General features: G+C 33.0%; 3 non-coding genes across 3 annotated transcripts; 1 reads left to right on the top strand and 2 right to left on the bottom strand.

Moving 5' to 3' along the window:
* Positions 1 to 5500: 5500 nt before the first annotated feature.
* Positions 5501 to 5574, bottom strand: Trnat-agu (transfer RNA threonine (anticodon AGU)). Its single transcript has one exon. It is a non-coding gene; the product is annotated as a tRNA-Thr (tRNA).
* Positions 5575 to 6281: 707 nt separating this feature from the next.
* Trnat-agu (transfer RNA threonine (anticodon AGU)) lies at positions 6282 to 6355 on the top strand. Its single transcript has one exon. It is a non-coding gene; the product is annotated as a tRNA-Thr (tRNA).
* A 13590-nt stretch (positions 6356 to 19945) lies between these two features.
* Positions 19946 to 20027, bottom strand: Trnas-uga (transfer RNA serine (anticodon UGA)). Its single transcript has one exon. It is a non-coding gene; the product is annotated as a tRNA-Ser (tRNA).
* Between the last annotated feature and the right edge of the window lie 917 nt (positions 20028 to 20944).

The raw sequence follows: 20944 nt of genomic DNA, 5'->3' as shown, positions 1-20944 counted from the left end.
CTTTTAAGAAAAATCGTTTGTTTCTGTATATTTTTTTGATTTTCTATAACTAGATAGTGCAGATTCAATATTGAGGTTATTCGAACTATTTGAGTTATTTAAAGATATTCAAAATTAACAAAAAAAAAACAGTCTCTAAAATAGTTTAGAGTGTTGATAAGCCAAGAACAAATGAAAAAATACAGTGAAATTTCATGTAGACCTAGAAAACACCAACAACAAGTAAAACTGAGACGTTTTAGCAAGTTTTCGAAAGAAAAGTAAGAAGTCATACTAGTTGTCCAAAACACATTCAAAATAAAAATCTTCCGAAAGTGTTTGAAGAGTTGCTGGATTTCAATAAAAAAGATTTCTATTAAAAAAAATGCTATAACGTCCAATTTTTGGCTTTTTGTCGAAGTTTTCTTTTTTTTTTCAAATATATTTATTGTTTTTTTCTTTGCTTATCGACACTCCAAGTTATTTTAGATACTACTTCGCTTAATAAGCACATATTTAAAAAACTTAAATAGTTTAAAAAACATTAATAACTGTATTGCAGCGCTAATGTAATTGCACCGCTATAATCAGTATGAAATTTACTTTCTGATAAGCGAAGTATGTTTTTCGGATTTTTTGTTAGACTTTGAGTAGCGGAAAACTAAAGTGTTATAGCTGAATATTGTCCGAGAAACATATTTGAAATACATATCGAGGTTTCCAAAACCAACAATTTTGCAAAAATCGGTTGAGAAACCAGAGAGATATTTTGGTTTTAGTCAGGACACTCCAGGGACTTTAACGGATTCCTGGAACGGATGAGGGATAAGGATCGCGAAGAGATTGAAGCCGAAAACTACCGATAATCGGCATTTTTATCTCATAATCCAATGACTCAATTCTACAAATTTAAAATCTTTGAGTTATCGAAAGAGTTGTGTTCAATTTTGTAGAATATAGTTTCATGATTAAATAAATGACGTTTGAGCTATGCATCTGTATGTAAAACATTCGAGGCAAGCGGAAAACGAGATAACTCACATTTGGTCCGCAATGTGTAAATCAACGTTTTTTTAATGAGGTTTAACTTTGAATACATCTTTGAAAAACTAATAAATGTTTTGTCAATTTTGAAGTAGCCTGTATATCACTATTAAGCATATGCGATCAAGCGTAAAAATCGTTTGCTAGTAACTTAAATATAAGGGAGAGTGGGGTATCGTGGGCCATGGGGAAACGTGGGCCACTTTTAATATCTCAGATGTGTGTTGAGATAAAAATCTCAAACCAACTGTCATCGTCGTCGCTTTGCGTGAGCTTATATTGCTATATGTTGTTGACTGAAATACGCATCATATGCTTCTTTTATTTATCAAGCTAAAAAAAGTTAGAAAAATTTACTTAGATAATAAAAAAATCACCCGCTAATTTCATCGATGGGGAACCTCAAGTGCATAACAAAAATATGCTCATACGCTCATGATCTTAGTTTTGTCATGATCTTTCACGTAGAAAAGGAATTTTTGATGAAACATGAATGAGTCACACAAACGCAACCAATTTGCAAATCATAGCTTGTGGGGAATCGTGGGCCACACATCTTGAATCACCTATATTTTTATGTTTTCATACACATTCAGAACTTGCGTTATGCGTTTTACCTATCTGTTAAGTTTTCTTATGTCAAATGAAGAGTTATGTAAAATATTTTATCCATCCTATATAAGAAATTTTGCCAAAACATTCGCGAGCCAGGTTTTGGAATCTATGCGATCATACACAGCTCTCTTTTTTATTTCATCATCTGAAATTGCTTTAAAATAACGAAATGAATTAGGAAATCACAGTTTTGGGTCAACTCATAAACTTTGCATGTTATTTGGTCAATTTGGATTTGGTGGCCCACGATTCCCCACCATTTTTCAAAATCCAAAAAATATATTTTTTTTTTTCAAACAGTCAGAATTTGGGGGAAATAAAAATTTTAAAAAAATACCTTATGATACCTTTAAAATGTAGAAAACCATACCATTTTTTATTTTCATTTTATCTTTTATAATAAAGTAGTTATGGAACAAAGGTAAAAAGTGGCCCATGATTCCCCACTCTCCCATACAACTTTATCATTGCCTGAAACGAAAAAATAATGATCTTACCAACAGACTTAGAAATGATTATAGTTTTTTCTAAGGTCCTAATTTTCGCCAGTGAATTGAAAAAGAAACATAAATTGATAGAAATAAAGTGATATCGTTATTTTTGCCGATACGGAAGGCCTAAAAAGGAGCAACTGATGCGTGTGGATGGATTCTGCAGGACAGGTCATGGTCATAAGCTACATTGGAGCTTATCCAGGGGCGGAAAGTTGTGCCCTTAAAGGACATTGTGGGTCTATCGATACAGCATCGGTCAAATCTGTAGGAGTAAGATGGCCTTAAGATAAGTATTAAAAATCTACTTTCACATCATAACTGTTGAAAAGAATTTCTTGGTTGATTAGACGTGAATTTTGCCGTCAGATTCAAAGTAGATTTGAGTGTAGATTTAGAGTGGAAAGGGATTTTTTTTTAGTTTTATGTTTCAAAGTCGAAGAAAACACTCGCAAACATTTGTGTTTCAATTCTGATCTACTTTAGGTATAACTGTATTAACACGCTGTTCTATATTAAATATTCTCTTCAGAACAAAATTTTTTCATTGAAACATCCAAGATTTTCTAAAAACCTACTTAATTTTTCTTTTTTCTTATCTTTGTTTTGAGATTGTAACATATTTTACAATCTACTACAACATATTTTACAATCTACTGATGGATGAGAATGAATAATTTTATTGAGGCTAGTTAGAAAATGTACTATAAATTTTTAAAACAAGTATTGAAGCAAAATTTTAAAGATCAATTTTATTACAATTTTGTGCAAGTACATTTAAATAAATATGATCTGACATAAATATGTTTAACAAATGTTTTTTTGAAGTCAAAATAATACTTAGTTTAAAAATTTATATGTATATCAGGGAAAAGTAAGAAAATGATTAAAGATTTCGATACATGAACTTGATTCTTTTTTCGAAGGATTCATAAATGTTTCCTTCCTTTTTTTAAATTTTAATATTAATGCATTTCACAAAACATTACTTATTTATATTCAATTTTATACATTGTTGTTAAAAAGCCTCACTGTCAGTGCTAGAAGTTTCAGTAGGAAACTTTAGGAGTATAGGAGGAGTAGGACAAAATCATCACCCACAATGCTGGCCTAGCATCTCCCAGGGTTTACCTTCCCCAACTTACCTCTCTAAAACCTCCCCACGTTTATGGGTGGATCGTAGAGATCTCTGCATCTACCGTTTAAGTAAGCGTTAGTCACTTGAAGCGACTAATATACCCTTTACTTTCCCCACACAGTCCGCAGGGTTCGGCCAGGGCACCTTCAACATTCTGTGGTGGCAAGTTTTTCAATTTAAGAGATTCAATAGTCTGAGGCAACGAATTGGAAGACTTTGCTTCTTTTGAAATTAGAAGTCAGAAAATGTAACATCATCTAGGAAAGAAGTTGGTGCAATTTTCAAAGACTCCAATTTCATAAAACGGAGAGTTGACGAGTAGCGCCAACCGAAGTTTTAGGCGACTGTTCATGCGAATGCGAATGCGAATCTTACCAACAGACTTAGGAATTCCTGTGATCATCTGTATCCTTCAAATTTTTTGTTTGTTCTCCCGATCCGCTTTGTTGAATTTGAATTTGTGTAATCTGAACAGAAAAAAACTCCAATGTTTTTTGGCTAATATGTAATATTGTATCAATGTCATTAAAAGAACACAAAAAATGCTAAAAATGCAAGAAAAGGTTAACTCGCGTGAGCTTTCATTACGTCGTATGAAGCATCTTAAGAATTCACAGAAAAATGCTGCAAAAGTTATTAAAACAACTTAAAAATTTGGATTTCACATATCGAATATGTTGTCCAGGCTACAAATATTCTAAATGGAAAGAAGTTACGACTAGTTTATGCCAGTTTTTGTATTTTTTCGTAATAAAAAGTGTGTTTACATTTTGTTTTATACGACGTAATGAAAGCTCATGCGAGATATAATGTTTTTAACTGGGAATAAAATTAAATAAGTATGAAATAAATACCATTTGATAAAAGCTTCGTGTGCCGCACAGACATGTGTCAAGGGCCGCGTCTGCTCATCCCTGTTTTAGATCAAGAACATAGATTTCACAAATGAAATCCTTATTCAACCCCAGCTCTTAAAAGGGAAGTTTTGAAACAGAAAAATAAAATAAGAACGAGTAGCTCGACGTTTAAACCTCACTTAAATGTTTGTTTAGCTAAGCTTTTTAAGGAATAAGGTCTATGGGAAAATTTTGCTAACGTTTTGATTTAACTTAAAATTAAAATTACAGTTTAATAAACAGTTCCAGCAAGCTCGACAACAAATTTATAAAATAAGATATTCGTTGCCATTGATTTTAGTTTTTCCTTATTGGGTGTGTATACGCACACAGAAGTAACACACACAGAAAAATATCTTACTTTTTTATAGTTTCCTCTAAAAAATCACTCCAACCATTCTATGTTTTATTCTGGTCAGCCTATCTATGTTGACACCCTCGGCTTTCTTCCGGATCGCGTTGGATTTTACCATCCGCTGGCTGGCTTTTCCTCACTCACTTATTCTCGGTTGTTTCCCATGTTTTATTCCGAGGAAACGTCCGACCTGGCCTGTGTTTTGCAAGCAAGCAAGGCCACGAGAATGAGTGTGTGTATGTGTAGGTGTTCCGTGTCCTGCCTGCCTGCCTGTGAGAACACCACGTGTAGGTGTTTCGATTGGTAATGGGATGGTTAGTTAAACCGGAACGATTGAGAATAATGATGCCAAAAGCGTATAGGTAATTCCCAGAGGATGGCATCGGACCCTTACCCTTACCTCCTCTTTTTCGGTTGCTTCGGCAATAAAATTACCAGAAAAGTAGATGATAATCTCTTATCCCGCGTTTGTCGTGGTCCTCGATGATGGGAATCGGGCCTGTGTTGTGTTGTACATCAACATAACCTAACAGCGCACCTTTGCCGGACTGGCAGGTATGAACACATGCTTATCCCCTTCCAGTTCAAGAGGAAGGTGGAAAGGAAAACAGAACTGTGAACCTTTCTTCCGGTGGTTTTGTACATTCGTCGGTAGTCAGGAATAGCGCCAGGTATTTATGAATATCATCGAATCATGCTAATAGGTCCATACTTTTTCCCGAACCTTCTTCCTTCCTGAGGAATTAAACGAAAAAGTCAACCGTGTAGGTCGCAACCTTAACAAAAAAAACCGGAAAATGGTCAATTGTTTTGATTCAGTGGGCGATAGCAATATCCTGTTGTTAACGTTAATTAAATTCATCCCTCAAAAGTGGAACGAACAATATGCGAAGAATAAACTCTCAATCGAAGATATCCTGTCACAAGCGATACTAAGGTGAAAAAAAAAACAAAAAAGTTTCCTCTCTTAACTGAGAGAGGTAGGCTCCGGCGAGATTCGAACTCACGATCTCCTGTTTACTAGACAGGCGCTTTAACCAACTAAGCCACGGCGCCAGTTGGCTCCGTGGAGGTTTTCATCGGTACGAAAGATTCCAGCCAGCTGAAATAATCTTCCAGATTCATTTTGGTCAGACAAAAATCATTCCTGTGAAGTTAATCCGGGATTCAAATTGATCCGACACGCGGGTTAGATTAATTGGCGATTTGCAAATCCTAATTAAATTATTGAACCGAAGTGCAACAGAAAGATTATTCTCCTGAAAAAAGGGAAATTTGCTTTGTCTAAAAAGTAACAAAGAAAGCAAAAATGAGTGAGACAGGTTCGTTAAATTTTTCATGTTATCGCTTCAACATGTCTTTGAAGAAAGTGGTGGTTTACTTGCAGAAGCTTTTCGTTTTCTTAAAAAGGGAAGGGGTTCGTAAAGTGTGTATTTGTTTGGTTTGAACTACACTATTTAAAAGAACTTATCTCATAGAATTCACTGAATCCGCCTCGGGTGGTTCGAATTTGTTGATAGAAACTGTTCGCAACCGCTTGGTTTCCTTTATTCACTCCCATTGCAAATAAAGATTTTTTTTACCTGTTTTCCACCTACTGAATTCTCCCCTCATCATTCGGGTTTTCTGTGTTTTACTCACTTGCTCTTTCTCAATTTTTCGAACACTCCGGCAGTAATTGGATTTGCTTTTTCTTGGTTGGTTTATCTTCTTCGGACCAGGAACTCCGCTGATATAGTGCTTAGACAACCTTTTTACCAACTGGCGCCGTGGCTTAGTTGGTTAAAGCGCCTGTCTAGTAAACAGGAGATCGTGAGTTCGAATCTCGCCGGAGCCTATCCCCGCCTTCGGGTGTGTGGGAGCAACCTATTTTTTTTAACCCATTGATGTATTGGTTCTCGTGAATAGTATTTTAATTTATTCGGAGTTCCGCAATTCCTGTTCAATAATTGTAATATTATTTTAATGATTTTCGTGTCTATTTAGTGTACTGTTCATACAACGTTGTGTGTTATAGCGATTCATTTCATTTTGAGGTCGGCGGTGCGCGGTGTTTGAATGATGTGAAATGTGAGCAAAATTGCTATCAGAGGGTTTACCCCCCGATTCGGGTTTTTTCCAATCTTGCTGGTTTTTATTTATGAAAATGAGTGGTTCTGGAGTTAACTTTTTTTTGTTGAAATAAAAAAATGTTCAACACGTTTTTGAAAATTTCGAGTGACATTTCGGTTCCTTTATGTTGAAAATCATTAAGAAAACTATGTGTAAAGTTATACCTACCAAAGTATGGCCCAAGTGCTGCGCAGTGGATGATTTCGAAAGTAGCCACCCGAAAAAGCGTGTTAACAAATTGCGGTACGGAAATCCAAGTCAGAAATAATTAATAGTGAACTTTCTCTGAAGTGGTGTCTGCTTGTATCTTAAACTTATCCGAAGCTTTTAAAATCAATAAAGTGAAAATGAATATTGAATTTAACAAAAAGAGCCGAATTGGATAGTATGGTTTATTTCATTTTTACTTTTGCCCGCACGTGTGGGGAGGCCCATACCAACAAAAACCAGATTGCTGTGATTGGAAATTCCCGGACTATGGAGTCTGAGTTACTCGTGCCGCGTTCAATTTGGTGAGCCCGTTCCTTTTTTAAATTTTATTTTTAATTTTTATTATTTTTATTATACTTTTATTTTTATTTCGATGACCTTCTCATCACATACAAAGGGTGTTAAGTTTGCAGGGTCAGGATTTTACCTGTTATCTTGAATTATATGTTATTCGATTTGAAAGATACACTCTTTTAATCTAAATTGTTCTATAAATTTCTATTTTTTTTTTATTAAGTTACGTTGTTTTATATGCAATGAATAAACGTGACCTAATGACTAATGTGAGATATCAAATGAATACTAATTTATTATTTTTCGGCACTGAAGTCTTTTAGAAAGGACAAAAAATCATAAAGATTTCAGTGCTATATTAATCATTTCTTTGCTCTTTCAAATCTTTTCAAGAGCGAGTAATGGCGCTATAACCATGGTCGATGACCCGAATTGATGGTACAAAGAATCCAAAAATCGAACAGGGTATAATTTTAAAGGATATTTTTCCTGAATTATTGTATTGTTGAATTCTGGATTTCTATGTAGAAAAACCTCATTTCCATCCATAGAAAGAAGATTCGCAAGGTCGAACATCAAGGAGCGTAGAAGTATCTTAGCGTCTATGCTCCCAACGAATGAATATCATATTTTCTAATAAGAAAACGTATGGTACTGTTGTCCACGTTTCTTCCTCCCCTGTGTTCCAGTTGTCTCTGCGTCCAATACTGCACAGTGGGCCCGGCCGTGTCAAAATGAGTAGTAAATGTACTTTTGCTACTCACCGGGATGCTGACAAGATCTGGCTGTGTTAGTATCATAAGCATAAGCATAAGCAGTGTCTCCATTTTTCAGTTTCAATTTTCGAAAAGCTGTCAAATGAAAGAAAAAAGCTTTTGACTGTAAATTCATCTCAATGAAGTTCATTCGAAACTGGGTGATGTTTCCGATGAATAAAACAAGGTTGGCTTTCATGGTACGATTGTTCATTTTCATTTGAAATTTCGTTTTTCATTTTCACACGAAACTGAGATTTTTTTTATTTTTAATGTATGTTTCATGTTGAAATAGCACCTATTTTTTTCCTAAAGAATAATCTTATTATCAATAAAAGGAACTAAAAGAAATAAAAACAGTGAAACTCAATTTTTTTGGTTTTCCTTCTTGAAATTTTATCATAAGTTTTGAATCATATCTATTTTCACAAAAAATTTCATGTGGTTTAACTCATACGAATTTTTATCGCATAACCTTTTGCATTTGGCACGAAGGATAATTGTTGAAATAAATATTTTAATTTCTAAATAAACCACTTCTTAACAGTTCATAAAAATTGGTAATGTACAGTACACTTTTAAGAAAAATGCGAATTAATACACATGCTTACATAGGTTTTTAAAACTCAGTAAGCATTGGAAAATTGGATTTCATAAAAGTCAAACTTCAGCAAGTTGAAGAACAAGCCACTGATAATTTTCAATTCACTTTGAAAATCACTCAAAACGGTTTCATCTGAAAAAAGTTTGTTTTCATTTGACAGTACAGAAGGTAGCATTGACAATCCAGAGTGCTGTCGGTCTTCTTGAAATGAATGATCACTGAAAGACTTTCATTGTAGTATGAAAATCCAAAGTTTTCTTTTGACAGTCAGTGAAGCTTTTTGAGACTGAGCTTCCTACAGCATCAAGTTTCATTTGATTGAATGAAAAATGGTGACCCTGAGCATAAGCATCGTGAATAGTATTTTAATTTATTCAAGACCAGTTTATGATCCAATGATTACAACATGCATTAAAAAGTATGCAAATCGACAGAAAAAAGTTTAGTTAACCTAGCCACATATGAATTTCGCTAGAAGCCAAATTTCATGAAAACAGTGAAAGTTCCAGCATTCTGAAAAATACATTTAACATAATTCAAACTTTAATTAACCTTCTGTTCATACAATGTTAACGTTCAGAATTTAAATATGACGTTAGATCTTATCAATGTATAAGTAATATACATTAGATTTCGACAAAATCAGTTGATCATAATAGATGGATGAAAAAACATCTGGACTAAATTACTGATTTTTCTTCTTATTTCCGATTTTTCTAAGATATCCTCGTTTCAGAGTTGTACGTGTGAACCGTTTTCTAGGAAAGTCCCTTTTTTGTTCGAACTGATGATACAATTCGTCATCACTTCAATTTAAAAGTCTATGGAGCGAAATCACAGCGATACTTATAGTGAGAAGAATATATTTTAGGAAATGTCTGTCTTCTCAGTGTTATTGAAATTTATACTACCTCGTGCGCATTTTCAAAGAGGTTTTTTAAATACTTGAATTCTTTCTTCGAAGACCCGATTTTTTCTTCTTAAAAATTTTCACTTTTTTACAAATTTTTCAACAAACTTCGTCAAAGTTACAATTGAAATTCTTGATTCTAGGTTTTTGACAGATCTCATGGATTTTCTAAACTTAATTTAGATACCTCTGGGATAGGCTTTCTAAAACGGATTCATGAAATATTTATGACTTTGGTAATGTGGATTGCTTATTTTCAAGTAAAATCACACTATTTATTCGATGTTTGGCATGATTTTTCTGTAAAATTTCTGGCAAAAGCATCGCCACAAACTTTTTGGGTCGTGTCACAAAATGTCAGATATTGTTTTTGTCAAAAATTCAGATTTTTTGTCCAAGACTTTGATGCTGCGTCATGTCAATAAGAAATTAGGAATCGTTCGCCCAGTCTTTTTAATTCAACTTTCCTCATTTCCGTCATTATTCAAGAACAAAAATATTTCACTTGTTATTGGTGTTTTGCTTCAGTTTTGTTGAGAACTAACCTTTTTCTTAATTTGATGAAATAATTAAATTTTTCAAAAAATAATATACTGAGTATATCCATCATACAATTCTATCTTTGCTTCAAACGAAAAAATAATCATGTCACTAACGAACTTAGAAATGCCTCTGATTATCTGTTAAAGCCTTCCGATTTTTTGTTTGCTTTTCCGATCTGCTTTCATGGATTTGAATATCAAAGTGGTAGTTATATAATTAGGAAAAATATATATTGGAATAAATTATTGCATGCATTGATTGGTTTCGTTTTCAAGTGGATTGTCGGTAACTTTTAACCTTATCTATAATTTTTAGGTAGTAATATTGCAAAACATTTCTATCTAATGCCTCGAAAATTAAAAAAGCAAGACTCAAAAACTAAGTACTTTAACAGACAAACTTGACTGATTCTTACTGCAAAAATTTGCTTCGAAATATGTCATTTATTTGCCGATGGTTCTGCTACTTTCAACTGTTTGCAGGGTGGCCAGCGAACCGGGAAAACCGGGAAAAAACCGGGAATTGAAAATGGCACCGGGAAAACCGGGAAAAAACCGAGAATTTTGAATCGGAACCGGGAAAATTCGTTAAAGGTTGTTTTTCTTATACAAAACTTATACAAAAACTTATTGAACCCTAAAGTTCATTCATTTCATCATGATGAAAATATTTTTCAAAATTTTTTCACCCATAGTCGTTTATTTCAGGATGAGAATAACAAAAAAAAATCAGAATTTTAATTCCATGAGTATAATGCGGGGAAGAGTTAGAAATTTCTTAAAAATAGGGTTTTTTGAGCTCTGCGCATACATTTTAGGGCTCTGAGTTGTTCCAGGTCCTGCTCAAAATTTTTTATATGAGGCCCTTAGAGCCAAAGGGGTACAAGGGCATAAAACCTGATTTCGAGAAAAAAGCACTTGAACTTCGTTGTGTTCCAGTAAATTCCATAGATATTTTTTATGATTTTTTTTCATGTGAATGATATTTCTAAATAAAAACAAAGCATTTTACAACATTTTCCCAAAAAACAACGTTTATTTGACGTTTATTGAGGCGATACATATTTTTTAAATTTGGTACTTATACCCCTTTGGCTCCAAACACATGCACTTATATCCCTTTGCCACCAAATAAATTCACTTATACCCCTTTGCCACCAACAAATTTTCACATCCAGGTTTTTTGATCTTATTGATATGGGTAAGAAACCATAAATATTCATTGCTACAAGAGTCAAATAGTTTTCGTATAAATATATTTTTTGTTGTTTTGATGAGAAATATACTCTGGTACAGTAGGTTAAGAGATTTTATGGCTGAAGATCGACCTGGTCTTGGCAACTTCTACTAAATCTCTCCAAACAACGTTTTTTCATCAAGATTAATTTATAATAATTCGTGAAAGGTATTTTCCACTTAATTCCAATCACCACGTGTTTTGTACGTCTTTGCCTAATCAATTGGGTATTGGAATGGGACTTGCGGTCACTCTGAGTTGGTTTTTTACAGTAAATTAACGATAGGCGCTTCAATATTAACCCAATTATCTCGTACAAATACATTTTTTTATACTTTATAAGCCTTTAATCCGTGACACACTTCATATATCCAGAAATCAGGAATTTGTGATCCGCTAATTTGTTATTGAAATAGAAAAAATAATTAAATATATTAATTTTTTTTCTACTAGAATTATCACTAAATCAAGTTAGGGTTGGTGGCAAAGGGGTATAAGTACATCAGTTTAATGGACTTTGGAGGAAAAGGGGTATAAGTGCAGCACTTATACCCCTTTGGCTCCAAACAAAAAGGAAATTTCAGTTAGCACGATTTTTTCAACGAGATCTAAACATAACAAAATAGTGAAATAAAATTATGATTAAAATAGCATATGATGATGATTGACAGTCAAGGATTCGTTCTAGATGGTTATCTCGATTTTTTCCATTTTGTCACTTATACCCCTTTGGCTCCAAGGGCCTCATATGTATGTGTTTTAAATGAACGAAATTTCATAGAAAAATATCTCGAGCATAATCTATTTTTAAGCTTAAGGATATTGTTCAATATGAAAAAAAAAAATCATTGAAATTAATTATCTTTTGATAATTGCGAAGCTTGAATTCGTTAAGTGAATGTCGTATGGTGGATAGAAGAATTTTATATTTTATAGCAAAGTTCACTTTCTTTACTAATCTCTGAAAAAAAAGACATAAAATATTGATGAAGAGATTATTTATTTTATTATTTTACAAATAATTTTATTGAGGCATTTAAGTCATTCTTGTGTGCCAGGTATTCACTTCACTTGTGTTGTGTTACTAAGGAAGGGAGCCAAAAATAAGTGAAAACAATTAAAATTCATACGTTGAAATAAGATAGTCTTTTGACTTAATTTACATCCCGAAAACTATGATGTTCGAATCTTCATTTTTTTTATTAAAAAAGGTTGTGCTGAATCGAAATTTGAAAAAATGAGTAGCCACGTAACAAACGTATTTGGAATGGGGGAATACTTTTGTGGAGTCTAACCAAAACAACCGAATGAATTCGTTTGAACAAATAAAGATGAAATGTCAATAGAACGGAAAAAGATTGATATGAATTTAGTATTAATTTAGTCCTTAGACACCTGTAAATGAACCAATTTTCTTGAAAAGTAAAATTTTACAAAGGTCTTATTATCAAATGTTGTTTTTAAATTATTTTAACAATGATAATTTTTTACGCTACTTTACTTGTTTTTGGCTGTTTTGAATTGTGTTCATGGTACTTTTATAAAAAATCGCAGTATTCAATAGGTACAAAGTTATGGTGAAAGAAGATACCAAGTTTTCAAATGATTTTAGTATACATTCCGCGCTTTTACTAGTTGCCTACAATTTTTTTTATAAGATAAAAAAATGTTGAAAATCGCAGATCATATGATTTAATTATGAAATCACTTAAGAAAATTCGGACTTTTATTCATTTATCCTCCAAATCAGAATTTAAAATCAAATTTCACCTAAAAATAATTTTCAAAATTTGGATTAAGATATCAAATAGAAATATACATTTTCATGGTCGCACTGGAAATTTGGATAAATAGCCAAATTCAATATACTGCACTAAACACTCAAGTTCTTAAAACATATTAAAAAAAAAAAGTTTTCCAACCAAAAAACCTAGTTAATTTTTAAGGTTAGATATCGAAACAACATTTTATAATGCTTAGTAATCTGTTCTCAGAATTGTAAAGGAAAAATTAAAACACCAATCAGTAGCAATCAGCAGCATCAAACTTGATATGTGACTCCGCAGCTAAGCATCATAAATTAAATTTAAAATTTGAATTATGAATTCAAACTCAAATTAAAGTTTTGATTCACACATCAATTATTCAATCCGAAATTTTTGAAACATATTAAAAATTACAAAATTCAGAAGCCAGAGCTCACAAGTAAAATTCAGCATGAGAGAAGTAAAAGTTTTACATGGCTTAATATGATGCCATGTTAACAGTAAGGATTTCCCCTTAAATTCAATTATTGAAAAATTTAGGTGCAACTTTTATAAAATGGCTGCTTTTTTGGTTTAAAAATCTGATAAACAAATTCATTAATGTATTTTAGAACTGGAAAGACCATTAAATCTTAATCGGGAAAACCGGGAATTTAAAAATGGAAACTCACTGGCCACCCTGTGTTTGCTTTTATAGATTCTTTGTCGTTCTTCACTTTTACACTAAGTTTTCGTACGGAAAACATTTTTTATCAAATTCAATGTATTCACCAGTTTTTAGAAAAAAAAATTAAGTCTAGGCCATATATCAAGGTACATGTATCATTGCTCAATCTGATCCATTTTTCCAATTAAGATTGGGTAAATTTTTAGTAATTTAGCACTTTTTATTGGCTTCGGGAATTCTCTTCAACTGTATTTTTCATCGAAATAATTTCGTTATTCATGCACAAAAGAAGACACTACAAGGGTTTTCTGAGAGAAAGAAAAAAAAATCCGAAGTGGTCAAGTCCTAATCCAAATCTTAATCCTATCTAAAATCTTGGGGCTATCTTTGGCAGATGTGTCTACTGTGATCATTGAAAGTTTGGATCAGTTCTTCAGCTGCAAACATGTTAAAGAGCCTCAGAAACCCGGCAAAATCCCACAGTCTTGATGCCAAACAACAATTTTTTTTAAACAGTTACATCAGTCAGTTCTTTTTATTAAAATTTATTGGATTATTAATAATTTTAATTCAACAATTAATGAAAATGTTTTCCAAATAAAAAAAATGCGATTATAGAAATTTCCACACCAAAAATGTGCAATTTTTATTTGGCTTAGTGAACCTAGATTTGACTCCCATTATTGTAAAATAAGGTTTCCATATTTTTTTTCAGCACGTGCCGGACAAATCCGTGCAATTTTATCTAAAAACCAGGAAAAATTCGGGCATTTGATTTCAAAGTTGTCAATCCGAAATCGGGGCAATATGCTGGTAAATTGGGTCAAAACCACGGAATTATTCAATAAAAATCAAGATAAAAACATGAAATATTTTTTTTTCAACCAAACACATCAGCATATTCTAAATCGTAATTTCGGCTTCCAAAAACCGTTCATGATTATTTTGATAAACTTGCTCCAAAAAACTCTTTTTTTCGCGCAAAAATCGAGTTAATATAAAGCCCGAATAATCAGGCTATCTTGAAAGCTTAGCTTATAGGAATTTCCTGCATTGTTGTGTTGATTGTCAAAAATTCGATCAAAATAAAATGACCTTGAGTTGAAGTTTTTTTTTACTATCTGAAAATTTGCCCGGAGATTTACAGATATTCGCCATGTGATGTATTTTTTTCCATTCTAAAACAGTCCATAACTCACAAAAAAATTTTGAACCGTTTTTAACGGTGGAAAGTTAGTCGGCTTCTCTTTGTTGTAAAGTATCTCAGCAGTTATGTTACTGCACGACTACAATCGGTTTGAAATTGGCTTTCTGGTGAATATAAATTTATTGCAGAAATCTTGCGTTAATATAAATCCGTTAATTAAAATCCAGTGCAAATTTGAATTTAAGTCTTGGAAAATCGGAAAAATTGCAAATTGACAAAAAGTTTGAAAAACAGCTACATTTGAAAATTCGACAAAAATAAGGGGTTTCATATTTTGACAATCTAAAAATACAAAAATTTGCCGAATGACGTCAATTTTCCAATCTTCTTTTCAAAATTTGGTCGGTTCATTGATTTAAAAGTACGTTTTTACACCACTTTAGAACCACTTGAACACTGAGTGAAATTTGTTTTGAGCATTTCGTAGCTGATCTACAGTCTTTTTTTTACAGCAGATTTTTTGGTATTTTAAAGACTTTGAATAACGGAAAATTCAAGTTTTTAGCTGTATGTATATTGTCTAAGAAACATATTTGAGTTACATTACATTACGAGGTTTCATATACTAAAAGTATTGTAAAATCGGTTGAGAAACAAGAGAAATATATTGATGTTAGTCAGGAGTGTGAAATTGACACTTTAGGTACTGTACGGGTTAAAATTTCTTTAGACGGATGAGGGTTTCAGGGTGGCCAACGAACCGGGAATTGAAAATGGGACCGGAAAAAAAAATCTGAAATTTCACATCAAAACCGGGAAAATTATTTATGGATTATTTTTTCCCATATATGAACCTATCAAATCCTAAAATTCATTCATTTCATAATGACGAAACATTTTCTCAGAACCTTCACTTATCCACCTATCCATAGTCGTTTATTTTATTATTCTGAACCATTTGGAAAAAAACGGAAATTTCATAAAAAATAGATTTTGGATCTCAGCGCAATTATTTAAAGATTTTTTACCGTTGTATACTTTCTATACGATTATCTAGAAAAATTGACTTTAAACCTAAATGGAGTAATAGGTGAAAGGAATTTGAAAACAATATCTAAATGCTGCGACTTCAAAGCTGTGATGTGAATTCATACGTTGAAATCAGACAGTTTTCGATTGAATCCACATCTCGAAAACTAAGATTTAAGCTTAACATCTACAGTACCGTTCATACTTTGTACTTTGTACTTCCATAACTTTTAACTCTGATGATACTTTTTGATCAAATTTTTTGCGTTAGATAGATCAACTAGCACACTGTTATAACACACAATTTGAGCTTTCTGGAGTTTGTGTGGCCTGAGAAACAGTTATTCTACAAAAATCGGACTTTTTGGACTTTTCTCATTCAAACTGCAATATCTCTGGAACTACGCTACATTTTTTTATTGAAATTTTGTACAGTGATTGTTGAAATATAAAGCTAGCATGTCTGAAGTTTTCTAAAAGTTCTATCGATGAAATCAAAAGTTATGCAAGGTGCAATATTTCAGGCATGAACCTTGAAATGCGCTTTCTATAGAATTTTGGACGATTCATGAGAACAATATCGTTTCCTCCACCAATCAGACAAAAAATGTCTGGCAAAAGCAACGAAGAAAAGAAAAAATGGAATAAATGATCCATTTGTGTTTTGAAATCAGAATCTCGCGATATTGTTGTGATTTTTCGGTTGAAATAAATTTATTGATTGTTAAACAGAGAATATGATTTTCCTATGAAAACATTCGTCCAAAATTCTATAGAAATCGCATTTCTAGATCCATGCCTGAAATATTGCACCTCTCGTAACTTTTGATCTCATCGATAGAACTTTTCGAAAACTTCAGACATGCTAGCTTTATATTTCAACAATCACTCTGCAAGATTTCAATAAAAAATGTAGCGTAGTCTCAGAGATATTGCAGTTTGAATGAGAAAAGTCCAAAAAATCCGATTTTCGTAGAATAACTCTCTCTCAGGCCACACAAACCCCAGAAAATTCAAATTTTGTGGTATAACAGTGGGTGGGATAGTTGATCTATCTAACGCAAAAAATTTGATCAAAAAATATCATCAGAGTAAAAAGTAATGGAAGTTCAAAGTCGAAGTGACAGAGCGCTTGCTTCCAATTTCTATACAATTATGAACGGTACTGTACCTCATAACTGGAGTTATAACGCATAAGTCCAGAATTGATAATGTTTGAATCTGCATCAGGAGCTCATTTTTTTCAGAAAAAAAAAAACACGCTATGCTGAAACGAAACTTGGAAAAAAGTAATCTAACTAACACATGTAAACTGGGGGACTTATTTTGAAGAGTCCGACATAAATATCGAGTTAATATGGTGCAAAAAAAATTGAATGTTTAGAACGTTTAACAAGAGATATTAATTCAGTTATTCATCCTAACTCGGTCAGCTATTTTTTCACAAAGATCCTATGATCAAAGGTTGCTTTCAAATAAATTGAACAATGAGAATTTTTTTACGTGACCTTACTTATTTGAAATACTACTGGTTTGAGTGAAAATTGTATACAAGAATCACACAACCTTCATAAAGTTTCGAGTTTTCATTTGTTTAATATTTAAAAACAAAAATCTAAAAAAAAAATTCTTTGTTTGTGTAACGTGTACTGACACACACTACAAATTGTCAAAACTATCAAAACAAAAGTTCAAAAATCAAGCATCAAATTTCTGACAAACCACATAACCTCGTAGTACTTATCTTATTCGGTTTCGAAAATATTTTCTTCTTATTTAGCTCAATTTTAACTTTTGAGAATCGGGAATTGTTCCATGCGGGAAAAATGCCGGAAACAAAATAATAAAATAAGATGCCACCATTTTATTTGGTTGATTGATGAACGCACAGAAGGCAGAATGTGTAACAAGATATCAAGTGTTTGTGTGATTCTTGTATACACTTTTAACTTAAACCAATTGAAAAATCGAATAAAAAAAATGCATGCAAAATTCAGACTTAGATTTTAGATTAATGTACCAGAATTTTGGTAAATAGATTCAGGCATCTAGAACTCAGCGCATTCAAAAGTTTTATTTTAAAGGTATCGAATAAAAACATGATTCAGTAGAACCGAAATTAGCATGAATAAGGTTCATCAGAATCTGTTTTAGAAATTTTAGAAAAAAAATTGATTATCAATCAGCACCAAGCATCGAAATAAAACTTGAAATCCTTTTCCGAAAACAAAATAAACTTCAGAAATTAAAATTTGAATAATGAATCTAAACTTGGGATTGAGTTGATTTATGGATCGGATATTCAATACTACGAAATTCATCGCGCATGACCATTTTTCAAATTTCAGAAGTCAGAAGCAAGATTTCAATAGTAAAATTTCATGTTTCAACTTACAATTTTAAAAGTATTATATACATGGCATCATGTAAAAACTACACTGCCTTCTCAAAAACATAAAAAATTTTATCAGCCATAGCTCAGCCATCTTATGACATATTGGAATTCTTTTGATCTCATTCAAAAGATCGTGAGCCCAACCTTCTTTGTAAGTTTTTTGGAAAAAGTTAATATTAAGTTTATATGACTCAAATTTAGCTTAAATTTAGCTGAACGTAAAATTCAAACCCGATCATCTCAGGGTGGGATGGATCAAATTTCAGAATTCCAATATTTCATAAGATGGCTGAGATATGGTTGATCAAGTTTTTCATGTTTTTGAGGGGGTGATCCCAAAATTTTGGCCGGCAGTGTATAAATTATCTCATGCAAATAATAAAAATAAAGCATTTTCCCTTATAATAAGCGAAGATAGTGTGAAAGACCGAAAAGAAGGTAACATTTTTCGGTTAAGGTTAGGACAACTAGAGTAATTTTCTTACCTTATTACCATCACCGTATTCTTAGTATCCTTTGAATTTTTAGTTTCAACTAAACAAAAACCACGTCCTCTCACATTACAACATTCAACTTGCATAAATATATTTTCATTTTTGGTCAATAACTCTGATAAACATATTTATTTACGCATTTTGAAACAGGGAAAACCATAAAATTTCAATCGGGGAAACCGGGAAAAAACCGGGAATTTGAAAACGGAAACTCGCTGGTCACCCTGGGGATAATACACAAACATATGTATGTACTTGTTCAACAATTTTTCAGCAATGTTTTACTCGATTTTGTTTCTATTTGGATTCAGAGCAAATAGTTTAATTAAGCATCGCGAAAAAAGTGAATTTTGTAGAGCTGAGAAATTTGAAAGAAGAACATACTATACGATCGACATGGTACTAGTGTTATCCATTTTCTTCCAAATTAATGAAGTTTCATACCAACACTTTTTGTTTGCTTACCATAACAATGACAAGTATATTTAAGTTATTAGCTATAATAAAGATTTCCAAGTTGAAATATAGTTACAGTAATGGAAACGGAGCTCTGCAAGTTAATGAATGTACCTATGCCTAAATTAATAATCTATTTTTTGTAGAATGCAGTTCATAACATTTCATAGTTTTTTCCTCTCTACTCATATCACCGTCTCTATCGATCTCGAAACTGTTAAAACTCTGCTAATGAAAATCCCACCAAATTTACGACAAAACTTACAAGTCGGCTGTCTCATAGGTAGGTAAATATGTAGGAAGTAGATGGGTATGAGGAAAACTTGCCACAGTTGGGTCAGTTGGGTGGGGGTGTTTTGCCACTTTACTCAGTTCATTTACGACTAATTTGTTGTGCTTCAAACACTCGCCTTTCGTCGTTCTTTATTGCTGACTTTGATAGCTGCAAACTTTTACGTCTCAAACAAAGGGAATAGGTGCTAAACTTTATTTCAAGTAAATATTGCCGGTGCCTCAGACGCAGATGTTCATATACATTGTAAGATTTTAGTGCATATTTTTTGTTTCATTAATAATTTCTTCACTTTTACTACACCTATAGTAATTATACGATACGATTATTTCACGTATTTTCCTTCAAATATCCATTTTACTTGGTTTACCTCTTCCGTTTTATCTTTTTCGTTTGTTCCAAGTAATCAGTTTTATTCTCCACGGTTTGTTTATACGATTTAGCCGAATTACAGCAAATCAAATCAATAATACGTTAACCAATTTAATTTTCGTTCAACATTCATCAAAAAAATATTCGCTGTAGACAGGATTCGAACCTGTGCGGGTAGAACCCAATGGATTTCAAGTCCATCTCCTTAACCGCTCGGACACCACAGCTTGTTGGGGTTCAGGCCTCTCGGTTCGGTACCGATGTTACTGCTCTCTCTTTGGGGACCAAGCTCTCTCCGACCAGTTTTTTTTTAGAGAGAGACAGTTGCGGTAGAGAGAGTATGTAGGTAGGTAGAGATTACGATGGGTTCCGGAACAAAAAAAACACCCATAAAACACATGTGTCAACCAACCCAGAAGGGGTGCCTCGACGAAGCCGCCGCTTGATGCCAGCAGTGGAAAACACCGATCGAAAGGGGGATTCCACAATTTTCGCTTTATTCATCGCGTTTACAACCCGAACGTGTTGGTTTTCCGACACTCATCATGAGTGCGATCAAAGTCGTCGGGCGTTCGGTCTCGGATGGATGATGTATCTTCCTCCCTTTTTCCCTCCTCTCTAGGATCATCATGTTGGGTTGGCACTGTTGGCTATGCCATATTCGAATGTATGTATCCAGTCAGTGTTCAGTATGTTGCCATGATGTGGGTTGTTTCTGTACCTACCTACTTTTATTTGGCATCGTCATTCATAGAGCACACACTAATTGAGTGCATTTACGGAAATTCTAGGGTTTCATTTCGATGTTCACACGACTGTGTGTGTGTGCGTGTTCGTGTGTTTGTTTGTTCGCTTGACTCGGTATCATATATTTGATGAATACTTTTTTTGCCGCTTTGCTAGTCTCTTTTGCTTTCCGAAAATTAAGCATTATCCATTAATTTGCAGTAGAATACGGACCAAATCGGCCACTTGTCGGTCGTTCGGGTCGGCCGGAGTCGAGGCTTGTTTTTATGTTTCTGGGGTGTTTTCAACTAATGGAATGTATCATACACTCGTTTATCAGTCGCATTTGGAGTTAATTTCATTGCATTGCACAGGAATTTCAGCCCGTTCCACATTTTTAAAAAGTCAATAGGGTGAT

This window comes from Uranotaenia lowii, unplaced genomic scaffold, assembly GCF_029784155.1.
Source record: "Uranotaenia lowii strain MFRU-FL unplaced genomic scaffold, ASM2978415v1 HiC_scaffold_298, whole genome shotgun sequence".
Lineage (NCBI taxonomy): Eukaryota > Metazoa > Arthropoda > Insecta > Diptera > Culicidae > Uranotaenia > Uranotaenia lowii.
The sequence above is the reverse complement of the archived record's forward strand: the minus strand, read 5'-3'. Positions and strand labels throughout refer to the sequence as shown.